The 13,129-nt window shown below is 43.7% G+C and overlaps 1 protein-coding gene across 2 annotated transcripts in view; it reads right to left on the reverse strand.

Moving 5' to 3' along the window:
• The window catches only part of TRAF3IP3 (TRAF3 interacting protein 3), a 306,887-nt gene that overhangs the window by 203,171 nt on the left and 90,587 nt on the right, over window positions 1-13,129 (reverse strand). The window lies entirely within an intron of this gene.

Here is a 13,129-nt window from a genome sequence, read left to right on the forward strand (position 1 = left end):
ACCTCACAATCTTATATGCATCAGGGAGGAACAACATGAATTGTACTTAAGCTTGCGTCGACGCGTTTCGGTGGTTTTGCGTTTGATTCGGTGCCACCTTTATCAAGACTGTAATTTTCGTTGTCTGTCATACAGTTGGATCCTCATAGGTCTCCTAAGATGGATATACATGAAATTAGATATCTAATTTTCAAAACAGATTAACTCCATCTACTACAGCGATTCTAATCTGTCTGTCATCTAAACAGTGCTTTACGGAGAATAAATTGAAACATCACTTATTACTTCTATGAACTTAGAGGTTATCTACACCTTAGGGTTATAGACCTTATTGCGACCAATTGTTGGGGCTTGATTTTAAATTAAGGTACCATGTTATGGGATATTAGTTTAATGGATGAACTAGAGAAGTGGTTAGCACTCTATTGTGGGGAGGGCTAATGAAAAGCTTCCTGTCTATATATCTTTTTCTCTAAGCCTCTCAGTATATGCATACCTGTATGTTTCCTTAACGTTTCGTTTCTTATAAGTTGTAGTGGCTGTGATTCTCAGGTAATCAAAAGATGTTTTTACCATCTACAAAGGGAAGCACATGTACCCACTTGATTAGTTCTATGTTGGATTATATTTGGAACCTCTTATTCTAGGTTTATATAGAAAGGAACATACCTGCGGACTATTATAGTCATTCCTATCCAATAGCGATTATGGAATTTAGTTCAGGTCCGTCGATCTGTGGACGTTTTTGTTTAATTAGCCGACCCTTCTATCTGGCAAGCGTCAGGTAGTGCTGCTGGGCCAGTTCTGGGAATGGGCTAAGTGAACCATTCTACAGTGGAAATAGAATTTGGGAAAAATACTATTTCAGGATGTACCTCTATGTTGGTAACTAGAGTGCTACACTGAGAACACATGGGCATAAGTAAAGACTCTATCAAATTCTTACCAATATATGTGGACCACTTGTTGTCAAAAGACGTTTAAGAAGGCGCGGTGTGCTGCCTTGTTTTAGTTGAAATCGGGGTATTTCAGATAGTCGTATCCCCTAGGGAGGTAAGAATAGAACTCTAATTAAAAACGGGTTTATAGAGATTTTAACGACTAGCCCATTAAGCGGAGCCCTGTTAGGGAGATTCTTACCTGTTTCTGCTGTAGCCTTGCTTCACTACGGGTGTCTGTTCTTCTAATGAGAGATTGCGAGTGAATACCCGCCTCTTCTCAAATACTTCCTGCTTGATGGTAATTGGCTATAGAGTGGCTGTCATTTAGGCCAATGGGAACACGCTACTACCAAGTAGCTCTATTTGCATATAAGCTGTCCTGTCGTAACGTGGTGTTAGAGAACACGTTTCTGGTGGGCGTTTCCTAGCTAGGTTAACTACAGTTCCCTATTAGGTCCTCACCCGGATATGGGTTTCTCTCAAGCGTTTTAATGTGCGCTACAGGGAAATAATTGATTATCACAAATACTGCCTGGCTGATCCGGTAAAAATATGGCTTCGAAATTGTACTAACTGGGGCAGTGTCTGCTATCTATAGAATATTAGTTTTATTGTTGAAAATGTTGCCGATTGTGCTCGAATTAATGAGGAAAGTCTCAATTTTACCCATGCCACCAAAGGGAGCGGGCTACTACCCAATACCTATATATGCATTGTGGGTTATCCTATGGTTACGTTGTATTAGAGGACACGTATCTGGTGGGCGTGTCCTCGCGGGGTTAAGTGCAATTTCCTTATAGCTCCTCGCCCGAAAACGGATTTCTCGCAAGCGTCTCAATGGGCGCTGCAGGGAAATGAGCAGTTATAGGAAATACTCACTGTAAAATCCGGTAATGATGGTTGAATTATCATACTGACTGGGGCAGTGTCTATTACTGTTGGTATCTATAAGATATTATGAATCTACTGGTTGTGCCCAAATTTTTAAGGAAAAACCACAAATTTACAGATGACTCCCTCATCTCCCTAATAGCTAAGAGCCGCTTGTTTCTATAATAATAGAGATATCACAGCTGTCAGATATAAGACTATGGAGAGGCTGGGTTGTTTGCCTTACAAACACTTTGCCCAATCTTCTCTGGTATTCAGACCCCTATCTATAGTATCAAGGTAGCAGAAATACCATTGTTCTCTTCTTTTTCTTAATCTATCTATGTCGCCACCTCTTCTAGTTTGTCTTACCTTTTCTAGTATGAACCATCTGAGATCTTCGCAAGAATGCTGCTTATCTTTGTAATGTTCAGTCAGTGGCGCATTAATTTTGGAAGTACGTATTGCTGATTTATGCTCCAACACTCTGGTGCGGAGCTCTCTGCTTGTCTCACCCACGTACCCTAGATTACATGGGCACAATAGTAAGTATACTATATTCTGGCTACGGCAATTATTAAAAGTCCTGGGTTTTAACTCCCTATCGTTGTATTTGAAATTGCTGCCTAAAATGCAGTGTGGGCAGATAGAACAGGTTCCGCATTTATAGTTTCCTAAAGCAAGATTTCCTGACAGTGTGAGCTGTTGTTCTTTTGCGGTGGGGTAAGTATGTACTAGACTGTTTTTGATGGTCTTATTCCGTCGAAACGAAAATAGGGGTTTGCTTAGTTGGGTTTCTCTATTTTGATTAAGGATTTTCCAATTTCTGTTAATTATGTTTTTGATCTGATTGCTCAGATGTGAAAATTGGGTCACAAAAATTATTCTATTTAGGGGAGAATTATTTTTTGACTTCCTTTCTGGGTTCAAGAGGCTATCTCGGTCATAAAACCTGGCACGTTTGAGTGCATTCTTTATAAGTTTCTTGGGGTAACCTCTATTTAGCAATTTTAATTTGGTGTTCTCCGCATGTTTGTAGAAGTCGTCCAAATTGGTACAATTTCTGCGGAGCCGCAAAAATTCCCCGAATGGTACATTGTCTTTTTGGGACTTGGGGTGGTTGCTAGAATATAGTAAGAGGGTATTCTTATCGGTAGGTTTAGTGTATAGTTCGACCTTGAGGGTCCCTTCCTCTTCCTTGATAATTACATCTAAGAAAGTAACTTGCTGGTTACTATGTTGCCCTGTGAACCTTAGGTTAGGGTCCCCCAAGTTAAGCCACTCCAAGAAATTGCAGAGGGTCTCGCTGGCACCGCTCCAGATGAAGATGATATCATCTATGTAGCGGTGCCAGCAAGAGATATTCTCATAAAATGGGGCCATCTCGTTAAATATGTGCTTATCTTCAAAATTACTCACGTACAGGCAGGCCAGACTAGGGGCACATGTGGCCCCCATACTGGTCCCCTTAACCTGTAGGTAGAGGTCCTCTTTGAAAAGGAAAAAGTTTTTTTTGAGGATCAAATATATACATGACATTATAAATCGGCTAATTAAACAAAAACGTCCACAGATCGACGGACCTGAACTAAATTCCATAATCGCTATTGGATAGGAATGACTATAATAGTCCGCAGGTATGTTCCTTTCTATATAAACCTAGAATAAGAGGTTCCAAATATAATCCAACATAGAACTAATCAAGTGGGTACATGTGCTTCCCTTTGTAGATGGTAAAAACATCTTTTGATTACCTGAGAATCACAGCCACTACAACTTATAAGAAACGAAACGTTAAGGAAACATACAGGTATGCATATACTGAGAGGCTTAGAGAAAAAGATATATAGACAGGAAGCTTTTCATTAGCCCTCCCCACAATAGAGTGCTAACCACTTCTCTAGTTCATCCATTAAACTAATATCCCATAACATGGTACCTTAATTTAAAATCAAGCCCCAACAATTGGTCGCAATAAGGTCTATAACCCTAAGGTGTAGATAACCTCTAAGTTCATAGAAGTAATAAGTGATGTTTCAATTTATTCTCCGTAAAGCACTGTTTAGATGACAGACAGATTAGAATCGCTGTAGTAGATGGAGTTAATCTGTTTTGAAAATTAGATATCTAATTTCATGTATATCCATCTTAGGAGACCTATGAGGATCCAACTGTATGACAGACAACGAAAATTACAGTCTTGATAAAGGTGGCACCGAATCAAACGCAAAACCACCGAAACGCGTCGACGCAAGCTTAAGTACAATTCATGTTGTTCCTCCCTGATGCATATAAGATTGTGAGGTTATAACACCAGGGCTGTTTGAAACTTTTTCTGTGAATGTATGCCTTGTAAACTTTCAAGTCTTATGATTTACAATTTAGTTTTGTCTGTCCTATACTTTTGTGCAGGTCACAAAAATATATATCTGTTTTTAATTGTGTGTTTATACTATTTTACAAATGTATTGTATGCTTTTTAATATTTCAATAAATTGTTATGTACTTTGAATGTTGTTTATATTTTTAATTTGAGGAGCAAAATTCCACTTTGTTATAGCCAATTTTTTAGCTTTTCCTGTACACTACCCAAGGGAATCAATCTGTTTTTTACTTATTTTAAAAATATACCATTACTCTCATGTCTCATCATCCCCTATTGTGCATACATTTTGTTTTAAAGATTCATGCGAAATTGAATAATAACAATGTTTTTATAAGCACACACTGGATGTAGCAGCGCTGATCCCTCCCCGGCGCATAGGTGTGACAAGTAGCTCCATTGCTTGTATCAAGGAGTGAAGAGAGAATTAAGGAGTGAGTACTCACTAGGACAGGGCAGGGCAGGGAGAGCACTGTTGAAGACAAGCTCCCCCAGAATCAGAGGAACAAGGACAGAGGCCAACTCGATCTAGGTGCTATTGCTAGGCTAAAAAATCTTGCCATACTGCGGCCCTACAACAGAAGTTTTAGAACCCAATACCCGGTACTAAAGATAGCTAGTCTGAATACTAGGTCCCTTCACAGTCATCATGTGGAGATCTATAACCTACTTCAGGACAGAGACCTTGACATCCTGACACTCTCAGAAACCTGGATGGGTGAAAACTCCATGCCGGACATCATTGCTGCCCTCCCTAATGGCTATGACGCAATTTGGCAGAACCGCGCAGGGTCGGCTCGGGGGGGTGGGGTAGCGATTTTATTTAAAAAATCCCTATCTGTGGAAGAAATAATATCAGAAACAGTGGACCTAGCTGATCTAGTAGGAATAAAGATTTCCCTAAACAACTCTTGCTGGGTGATTCTGTCAATCTACCGCCCACCCAACTCATCTCCACTTTTTAATGATTTATTTACACCCATTATATCAGATCTATGTACAAGGTACAAATAAATTGTGATATTAGGAGATTTTAACTTGCATTGGGATAGCCCCCAATGGGACTTACCAACACGCCAACTGGACACCACCATGTCCGCTTTGAGTTTTAGCCAACTTGTGAAAGTACCCACACATATCAAGGGTCATACTCTTGACTTAGTATGGTCCACAGACCCAAATGTCCTTCTCAAGGATGTGGTTCCTTGTATCTGGACTGACCATTACCTGGTGACCTGTGAGGTAAACATAAAAGACCATTTAAAGCACCTACCCCGAGGTACTAGAAGGACCCGCAAATGGGCCGAGGTTGATTTAAAATCCCTGACCTCTGTGCTTCCGGAAATGGCTTGTTTGACGAATTCAGATAGAAGCCTGGACGTAGAATACGCGGCCCTAACTCAGAGCTTGAACATAGCTATTGATCACATAGCACCGGAAAAAACTCAGTCAATTAAGGGACCTGGTAAAGAGGCTCCATGGTTTACTCCATCACTAAGGGAACAAAAAAGAAAGCTCCGAGCTCGGGAGAGAATCTGGAGGAAAACTAAGCAGGACACTGCAAGGAACCAATATAAAGACTCACTCCACCTGTATAAAAAACTTATCTCACAAGTCAAGGCGGAGTACTACGAGTCTCGCCTACAGAAGGCCAGGAATATCCAGAAGGAGACGTTCCAAATCCTGTCGGAGCTGAGTAAAAAACAGGAGAACTCTGAGTCTCCCATAAACTGTAACACCTTCCAGGGGTACTTTTTAGAAAAGGTAAAGACTATCATCCGGGATATTAAGAATAGTGTGGTGAACTGTGATACTATACATTCTGAGGTCCATAATCCTACTCACTGTTCTATAGTACAGTTCCCTGAGCTGGATGAGCTGAGCCTAGAGCAGCTAATGGGGAAAACTAAATCTGGTTCCCCAGCGGACCCATGTCCCCCGAGTATCTTCCGTGTGGCACGCCTGTTATTGGAAGCTCGGATCATCTCTCTCCTTAATAGGTCCCTAGAAACAGGGTATTTACCTGGTGACCTTAAGGAGGCGCGAGTTAGACCTCTGCTGAAGAAGCCAGGCGCAGATCCGGCTGTCCTGAAGAACTATAGGCCGATTTCCCAGCTGCCTTTCTTTGCAAAGGTCCTAGAGCAACACGTGCTAAAGTCCCTGTCACTGTACCTCGAATCCCATGGCTTACTGCATGAGCGACAGGCAGGGTTTCGAGCGCACCACATCACCGAGCTAGTAATGCTCTCGTTGTTAGATGAACTGAGAGGCATGGCTGACTGCAAAAAACCGAGCGCCCTGATTTTATTAGACCTGTCAGCGGCGTTCGATATCGTCAGCCATGACCTGCTCCTGGGAAGATTGGAGGCCTTTGGGATCAAAGGCTTGGCCCTTAAGTGGCTGCAATCCTTCCTTTTAGGAAGGACTCAGAGGATACAACTGGGGGAGTCAATATCTGAAGTGGGCCTCTTAGAGTGCGGAGTTCCACAGGGCTCCGCACTGTCCCCACTTCTGTTCAATCTCTACCTGCAGCCTTTGATTGCATCCCTGGCCGAGTTGGGCTGCAGAGTCTACAACTATGCTGACGATACTCAGCTAGTGCTGAGTATCGATAACACAGGGACAGCACAAACCCAAGCTCAAAATATCCTGAGGTACACCGTAGGGTGGATGACGAAAAACCTACTAAAGATCAACCCGGATAAGACCGAGGTATTGGTAATTCCATCTACCACCTCACCATGGAGTGATCTGTATTGGCCTGCTGAGCTTGGATCAGCCCCAAAACCTAGTGCCAACGTAAAGAGTCTGGGGATTAAATTAGATTGTGACCTATCAATGTGCAGTCAAATTTCCACTGTTGTTGGAACCTGCACGAACATCATCAGACAATTGAGAAAGTTAGCTCCCTTCCTTTCTCATTCTATGATACGCTCAATTGTAGCAGCAACTGTCATTTCACGGATCGATTATGGGAATGCCCTGTATCTTGGCCTCCCAAAAATGTTGACAAACAGACTCCAGGTCGTAATGAATGACGCTGCGCGGCTAATCTTTGGAGTGCCCAGACGAACAAAGGCCTCCCCTCTTCTCCAAAGCCTTCATTGGCTCCCTGTTACGGAGAGGGTTCAGTTTAAGAGCCTCTGTATAGCGCATAAGGCGATCTACGGCCATGCGCCGGCCTACATCAAAGCTCGCCTGGAAGTATACAACCCGAAGAGAACACTCAGATCATCGGACTCTCAGTTATTGGTCTGCCCCCGCTACAAATTAGTGACTAAGGGAGGGAGAGCCTTCTCTGTTCTGGCCCCCCAATTATGGAACAAGCTGCCTGAGGGGCTACGCAGGGAGATGAATCTCCTACGGTTCAGGAAATCACTGAAAACCCTGCTGTTTAGAAGAGCCTTGATCACAACGTAGTCCTGTAGCTGCGTCTCTCTCAGGAGTGAACCAAGTTATTGTAATGACATCGATTTCCAAGCGCTTAGAGGCCTGCAGGTGATTGGGCGCGTTATAAATCTAAACTAACAATAACAATAACAATAACTATGTATACCAAATAAGGAATACTCATATCTTCCAAAATACAACATTTGGCAAAGGAAAAGGGATTCAAATCTCTGCATGCTGTGGAGCGTCACTATTGCGCCAACTGTGCGTAACCTGGTTCGGACAACCTGGAGGGCTAATTTGAGACAGAGGAGCTCTCCTGTGAGATTTCTCCTGGTCACCATCATGAAAAATCTGGCAATGTGGTGCATACCCGCTGCAACGCCTCGATTGGGGCTGCCATTCATCCCAGGGACCCAACAACATAGGGGTCAGCAGAGTCTGCAGATAGCAGGGTTACCAGTAAAGTACTGCATGTGTATGTGTTTATTGATAGATAATAGCGGATTCCCTGCTAAGCCCAGTGTTGCAGGGTGTCCAAAGCATGTTTCTGTGCCTGTTGATCCTGCAGTAACTGGCTCCGCGATGGAGGGGGGAATGTAGCAATGCGGTGAAAGCCTCTGGGAGCTGCCAGATGACTATGAAGGAGCCAAGTTTGAAGTTGCTCTGTGGGTCATGAAAGGTCTCATGAGACCTTGGCTACCATGTTAAAAGCAGGCAAAGTGAGCCAAGACTGGTTTTTAGAAGATATTGAGAGACCGGCTGCCAATTAGATAGGCCGCACAAAACACAATGATTGGATGAACAGGTATTTATAGAGTGCCCGAAAGCTTCATTGAGCTAGACGAAATAATAAGGAGAAACACACAATCAGCAGGCAAATTAACCAGGAATAAAAGTTTTAAGCCCAATCCAAACTATTCTTTTGTCAAAGGGCCACAAGAGGGTGATCCATAAGCTTGGCGCTAAAACAAAAAATGCCCTTCCTCCTAAACGGACCTTTACAAACTGTGGAATCTATAAAAAAGATAGCTTCTCTGATCTCAGTGATGTATTTGAAAGATATTTAGGGAGAGCCTTAAGAAAAAACATTTTTGATTCCGTAAAAAGCTATGTAATAAAGTGAAGGGCTTTAAACTTTATCCTTGTCTCAATATTCGCCAACACTGCTCTTAGATACCTTGGAATAGAAGGAAATATTTTACATAATTTCTCTAGCTGTGAAAAGCAGGCCAAAATGAACTGATTAATTTGAGGCTTAAGACTAAACTCTGAAAGGGAAGGTTAAGAGTCTTTCCCTTCTCAGCTGTCTCTGACAGCGGGTCGAGGGGCCATAAGATATGATTCCAAAGATCGTTTTTCCAAAGACAATCACTTCTGCCCTCAATCCACTCAGTCTTAGGAAATTGAGATTCATCCTTCTCGAGACAGACACTCGACAGTTATTCATATATTCTTTTATTTTAGCCAAAAAGGCTTATCAAGCTGTCAGAAAATCTGGGTGTCAACAACATAAGAGTCATTTTCAAAGCCAGGACCTATCTGTGGCGTCAAGATCAATCTGCTTAATCACAATGAATGATCTACTGTGTAAAATGTGGCAGGGAGATCAAGCAGAATGGGGCAGGCGATATAACCCTGACTTCGATCTAATTTTAAATGCTTCACTACTGAGACCAGAATTGCTTCAGTCCGAACACCGGTCGGAGCCCCATTGGTCTGTCATCTAAATGATAATTTATTTCAAGAACATCAACAAGTCATTGGGCTATCATCTTTCCTACCACATTTGTCAAGCAAAGTGATGGGCCGAGGATGACTTACTTTCTAGGGATCTATATTTTTTTTTAGGGAACTTTACCACCTCTATCTTCTGAATATTGGAAACTATTCCCTAAATTAACAAAGAGTTCTGAAGTGGGGTAGTTACAGGTTTATCATCATGACTGAACAGTCAATTAGTGGGACGGCATGACTATCCTCAATATCACCGAAGGCCCTTTTGAGATGTTATTTATGGATCATCAGATGGTCCGCAAAGACATATAGGAAATTAAGCATCCCAAGCATAAAGTGTATTAATAAAGATATTCATGAAAAAATGGACAAGAACATGCGTGCAAACGATATCTCCCTAAAAGGGAGCTCACTAGAGCACTACACAAAGACATAAAGTAAAAAATCAAATTCAAAGGAGGATGCACTATGGTTCATAATTGAACAGAACAGCCATAATAGCACTGCTAGCCAATGAACTCAAAGCAACAGAGTACTGATATCACTAATGACACTGGAACACACTAGCTTCCTGTGAGTGGTGTCAATCTATATAGTAATCTGAATAAGAGGTACAGTGCTAAAGAGACTGCCACACACAGCAGGAGTCGACCAGAATCTAAGGACAATGATTGACTACAGCAGCAAATATTGAAGCAACAGACAGCCACAACATTGGACCTTTGTGCTTGATAAGAGAAGCTCACAAAACCCTAGGCCCTCCTTTAAAAGGGCCACAATCAATCAAAGGGGCAATGCCTTTGGTCACTGGACAACGTTTGCAAAGCAGCGAGGGAGTCATGGGATAAACAGAAAATTGCAGCTTCTGGAGGATCTAGTGGGGCATATGTTATGTTATGTTAACCAGCATTTATAGCATGCACGGCTACTCGTAAGTGTCCCGGGCGAAAGCCTAGGCAGGGGAGGCCAGAAATGAAATATGCGACAAAAGAGCTAAAAAAAGAAGCCATGTTTTAACTGCTTTTTGAACACCCTAAGATCGTGGATGTTCCTGAGCTCAAAAGGCAGGCTGTTCCAGGCCAGAGCTGCCTTTACAGAGAGGCTTTGTTCGCCATAAGTTGGCAGGGTATGCTCAGACGTGAGTCCCTTGCTCACTTTGCCACTGGATTCAAGCAAGCCTGGCTGAAGACAGCTGTAATGCCAGAAACCGGTCCTAGGAAGCTTGTTTCCGGTCCAGGGAAGGCATGGCTTGGCAGTTCGGGCTGGACTGTTTCCATGAGGCACAGGGTCAGACTGATTTGCATATGACCATGTCTGAACTGGGGTGGCAGAGTGGGCTAAAGAATGGTGATGGATTATACCCAGATCTGTTGACTGGGTGTGAGTGTTTGATTGGTTCAGATGCTCCGTCCATCACCACCTCCTTTTGTACCGCTTTACAGAGAGGAGCAGCCTCCCATTCTGGTGAGGCGGTAGCGAGGAACATCCGCCAGGCATTGCCCCCCAGACATCAATTGTCTCGATTGAACATAAAACTCAAAGCGCTTCCTAAGATATAGAGGTCCGTTTTTGTAAAGAGAGGAATTGGCAATGGTCAGTTCCTTGAACAGAATGCGTTGTTCAAACGGGAGAAAGTGCAAATCCTGCAAAGATTGCTTAGTACTGGATCTGCCTGGAATGCCCAATAGCATTCTGGCAGCCGCATTCTGAATGATCTCAAGCTTTTTTAGCTGGTAACAGGGAAGGCCATTATAAAGAGAGTTAGCATAATCCAGCCACGAGAGGAGAAGAGCGCAGGTCACCATTTCTTTAGCCGCTTTCGGGAGTAGCTGCAAGAATTTCTTAAGGAGCTTCAGAGTGTAAAGCACACTCCTGAAAATGTGTTAATCTGCGTAGGGAATCTAAGGTCCTCATCAAACCATATCCCCAGATTTTTAGCTGGGCTATCCATGGTTTTGGCATAGGAAATCCCTCTGGCCACAGGTCATCCCTAAAGTTCCGTGGGAAAGACCCATAAAGGAAGACCTCAGTCTCATCCTCGTTGCATTTAAATTCTGCCTGCGCTAACCATTTAAAAACCGCAGTGAGAAGGTTTTTTGCGGCATCAGGAGATACCTCATCTTTTTTTCCAGGTAAAGAGCAGGGGGGTGCATAAGCTATAATTTTAGCACCCACCCCCTTCGGCAAATAAATCAATGGTGTCACATAAACATTGAAAAGTAATGGGCTCAATGTTGAGCCCTGTGGAACACCCGTAGTGATACTTCTAGGGGTGGATGAAAAAGGTGGCAGCCACACTTGCTGAGTTCTGTTAGCCAAGAAGGAATCAATCCAGTTCCACACCTGGCCTGAAATTCCAATGTCGGACAACCTGGAAAGAAGACGACGGTGGGCGAATTTGTCGAATGCGGCAGAGAGGTCCAGTAAAACCAGGGTCACTCTGCCACCGGAGTAAAGGCATTCCCTAATCGCCTCCGTCATCTTGACATGGGCAGTCTCTGTACTGGAGGAGGCCCTGAAACTGGATTGAGCCGGGTGCAGAGCGTCAGATGTTTCCACAAACGCTGACAGTTGTTTGTAGATTGCCTTCCCACATACCTTAGCCACTGCTGGAAGGAGTGAGATAGGTCGGTAGTTAGCCAAAATGTCGGGGTTAGAAGAGGGTTTTTTGAGCAGGGGGAGTAGTTTAGTCTGTTTCCATACTTTGGGCAACGTAGCTGTTTGCAAAGACAGATTGATGATACGATTTACTTCTGGGTTAACTACCTCCGCCACTGCTGCCAGCTGCCTGGCTAGAAAAGGATCTACTGGGGACCCAGATTTAAGCGATTTGAGAATGGCCAGAGTGTCAAACAGCGGGATAGGAGTAAATGCTGTCAGAGAAGCATGGGCAGAGTCTAGCACACTGACAGACCAGGGATGGTGTTTCACCAGCCACAGATTTTCCAGCCCGAAGCTGGCCTGAATGGCCTGTATCTTGTCGATAAAAAACATCCGAAAGCTGCTCGCATCAAGAGTTGGAGGCCCGAGTGACCTTGTGTTATGCACACGGTTTCAGGAAAGTCTGGATGATCGAAAAGATTTCCTTAGAGTTACTCCTGGATTGAGCAATGCGCCCCGCATAGCACAAACCCTTAGCACTCTTGACTGCAGCATAATAGCTATTCTGGCCTTTCCTATGTGCTAATTTTGCTAATGGGCAGTAGGTTTGGCGCCAACTGTGTTTAAGCTTTTTACACCACTTTCTGTTCCTTTAGTGCGGCAGAGAACCAGGGTTTAGACGGTGTCAGTCTTGCTCTCTTTTGTCCCAGAGGAGGAATCAACTTTTTCACTGCACTCTGAATCCAACTATGCAGACCTCCTACAGCCTCAGACGGGCCCCAAACAACAACCGGTCATGTCCTGGACAGAATACTGCCAAAGACATCCTGCTCTAGATGAGGGGGCGGTCTGCCACCCGGAGCCCCTGAAGATGGCTCAGAGATTTTGATGGGCTACGAGAACTGGATTAGGAAATGGACAGACCAGGAGACCGGAAGGGGATCCTGCACCGCTATAGAGAAGTTAGAGCAGACCACATCAAGGGTGTGACCCCCGCAATGAGAGGGGGAGTGGACACACTGTGTTAGCTGAGCAAGCTCCAAGGATTCGATCAGCGCGCTGCTGTCCGCCGTCTCCTTACAATCCACATGGATATTAAGGTCACCCAGGAACAGAAAGTTAGCAAAATGCAAGGCCCTTGAAACAATGGCTTCATCCAACGTTTTTAGGAAGGCGCTAGCGGGGCCGGGGGGGGGGGCATGAATTA

This window comes from Lissotriton vulgaris, chromosome 5, assembly GCF_964263255.1.
Source record: "Lissotriton vulgaris chromosome 5, aLisVul1.2, whole genome shotgun sequence".
Classification (NCBI taxonomy): Eukaryota; Metazoa; Chordata; class Amphibia; order Caudata; family Salamandridae; genus Lissotriton; species Lissotriton vulgaris.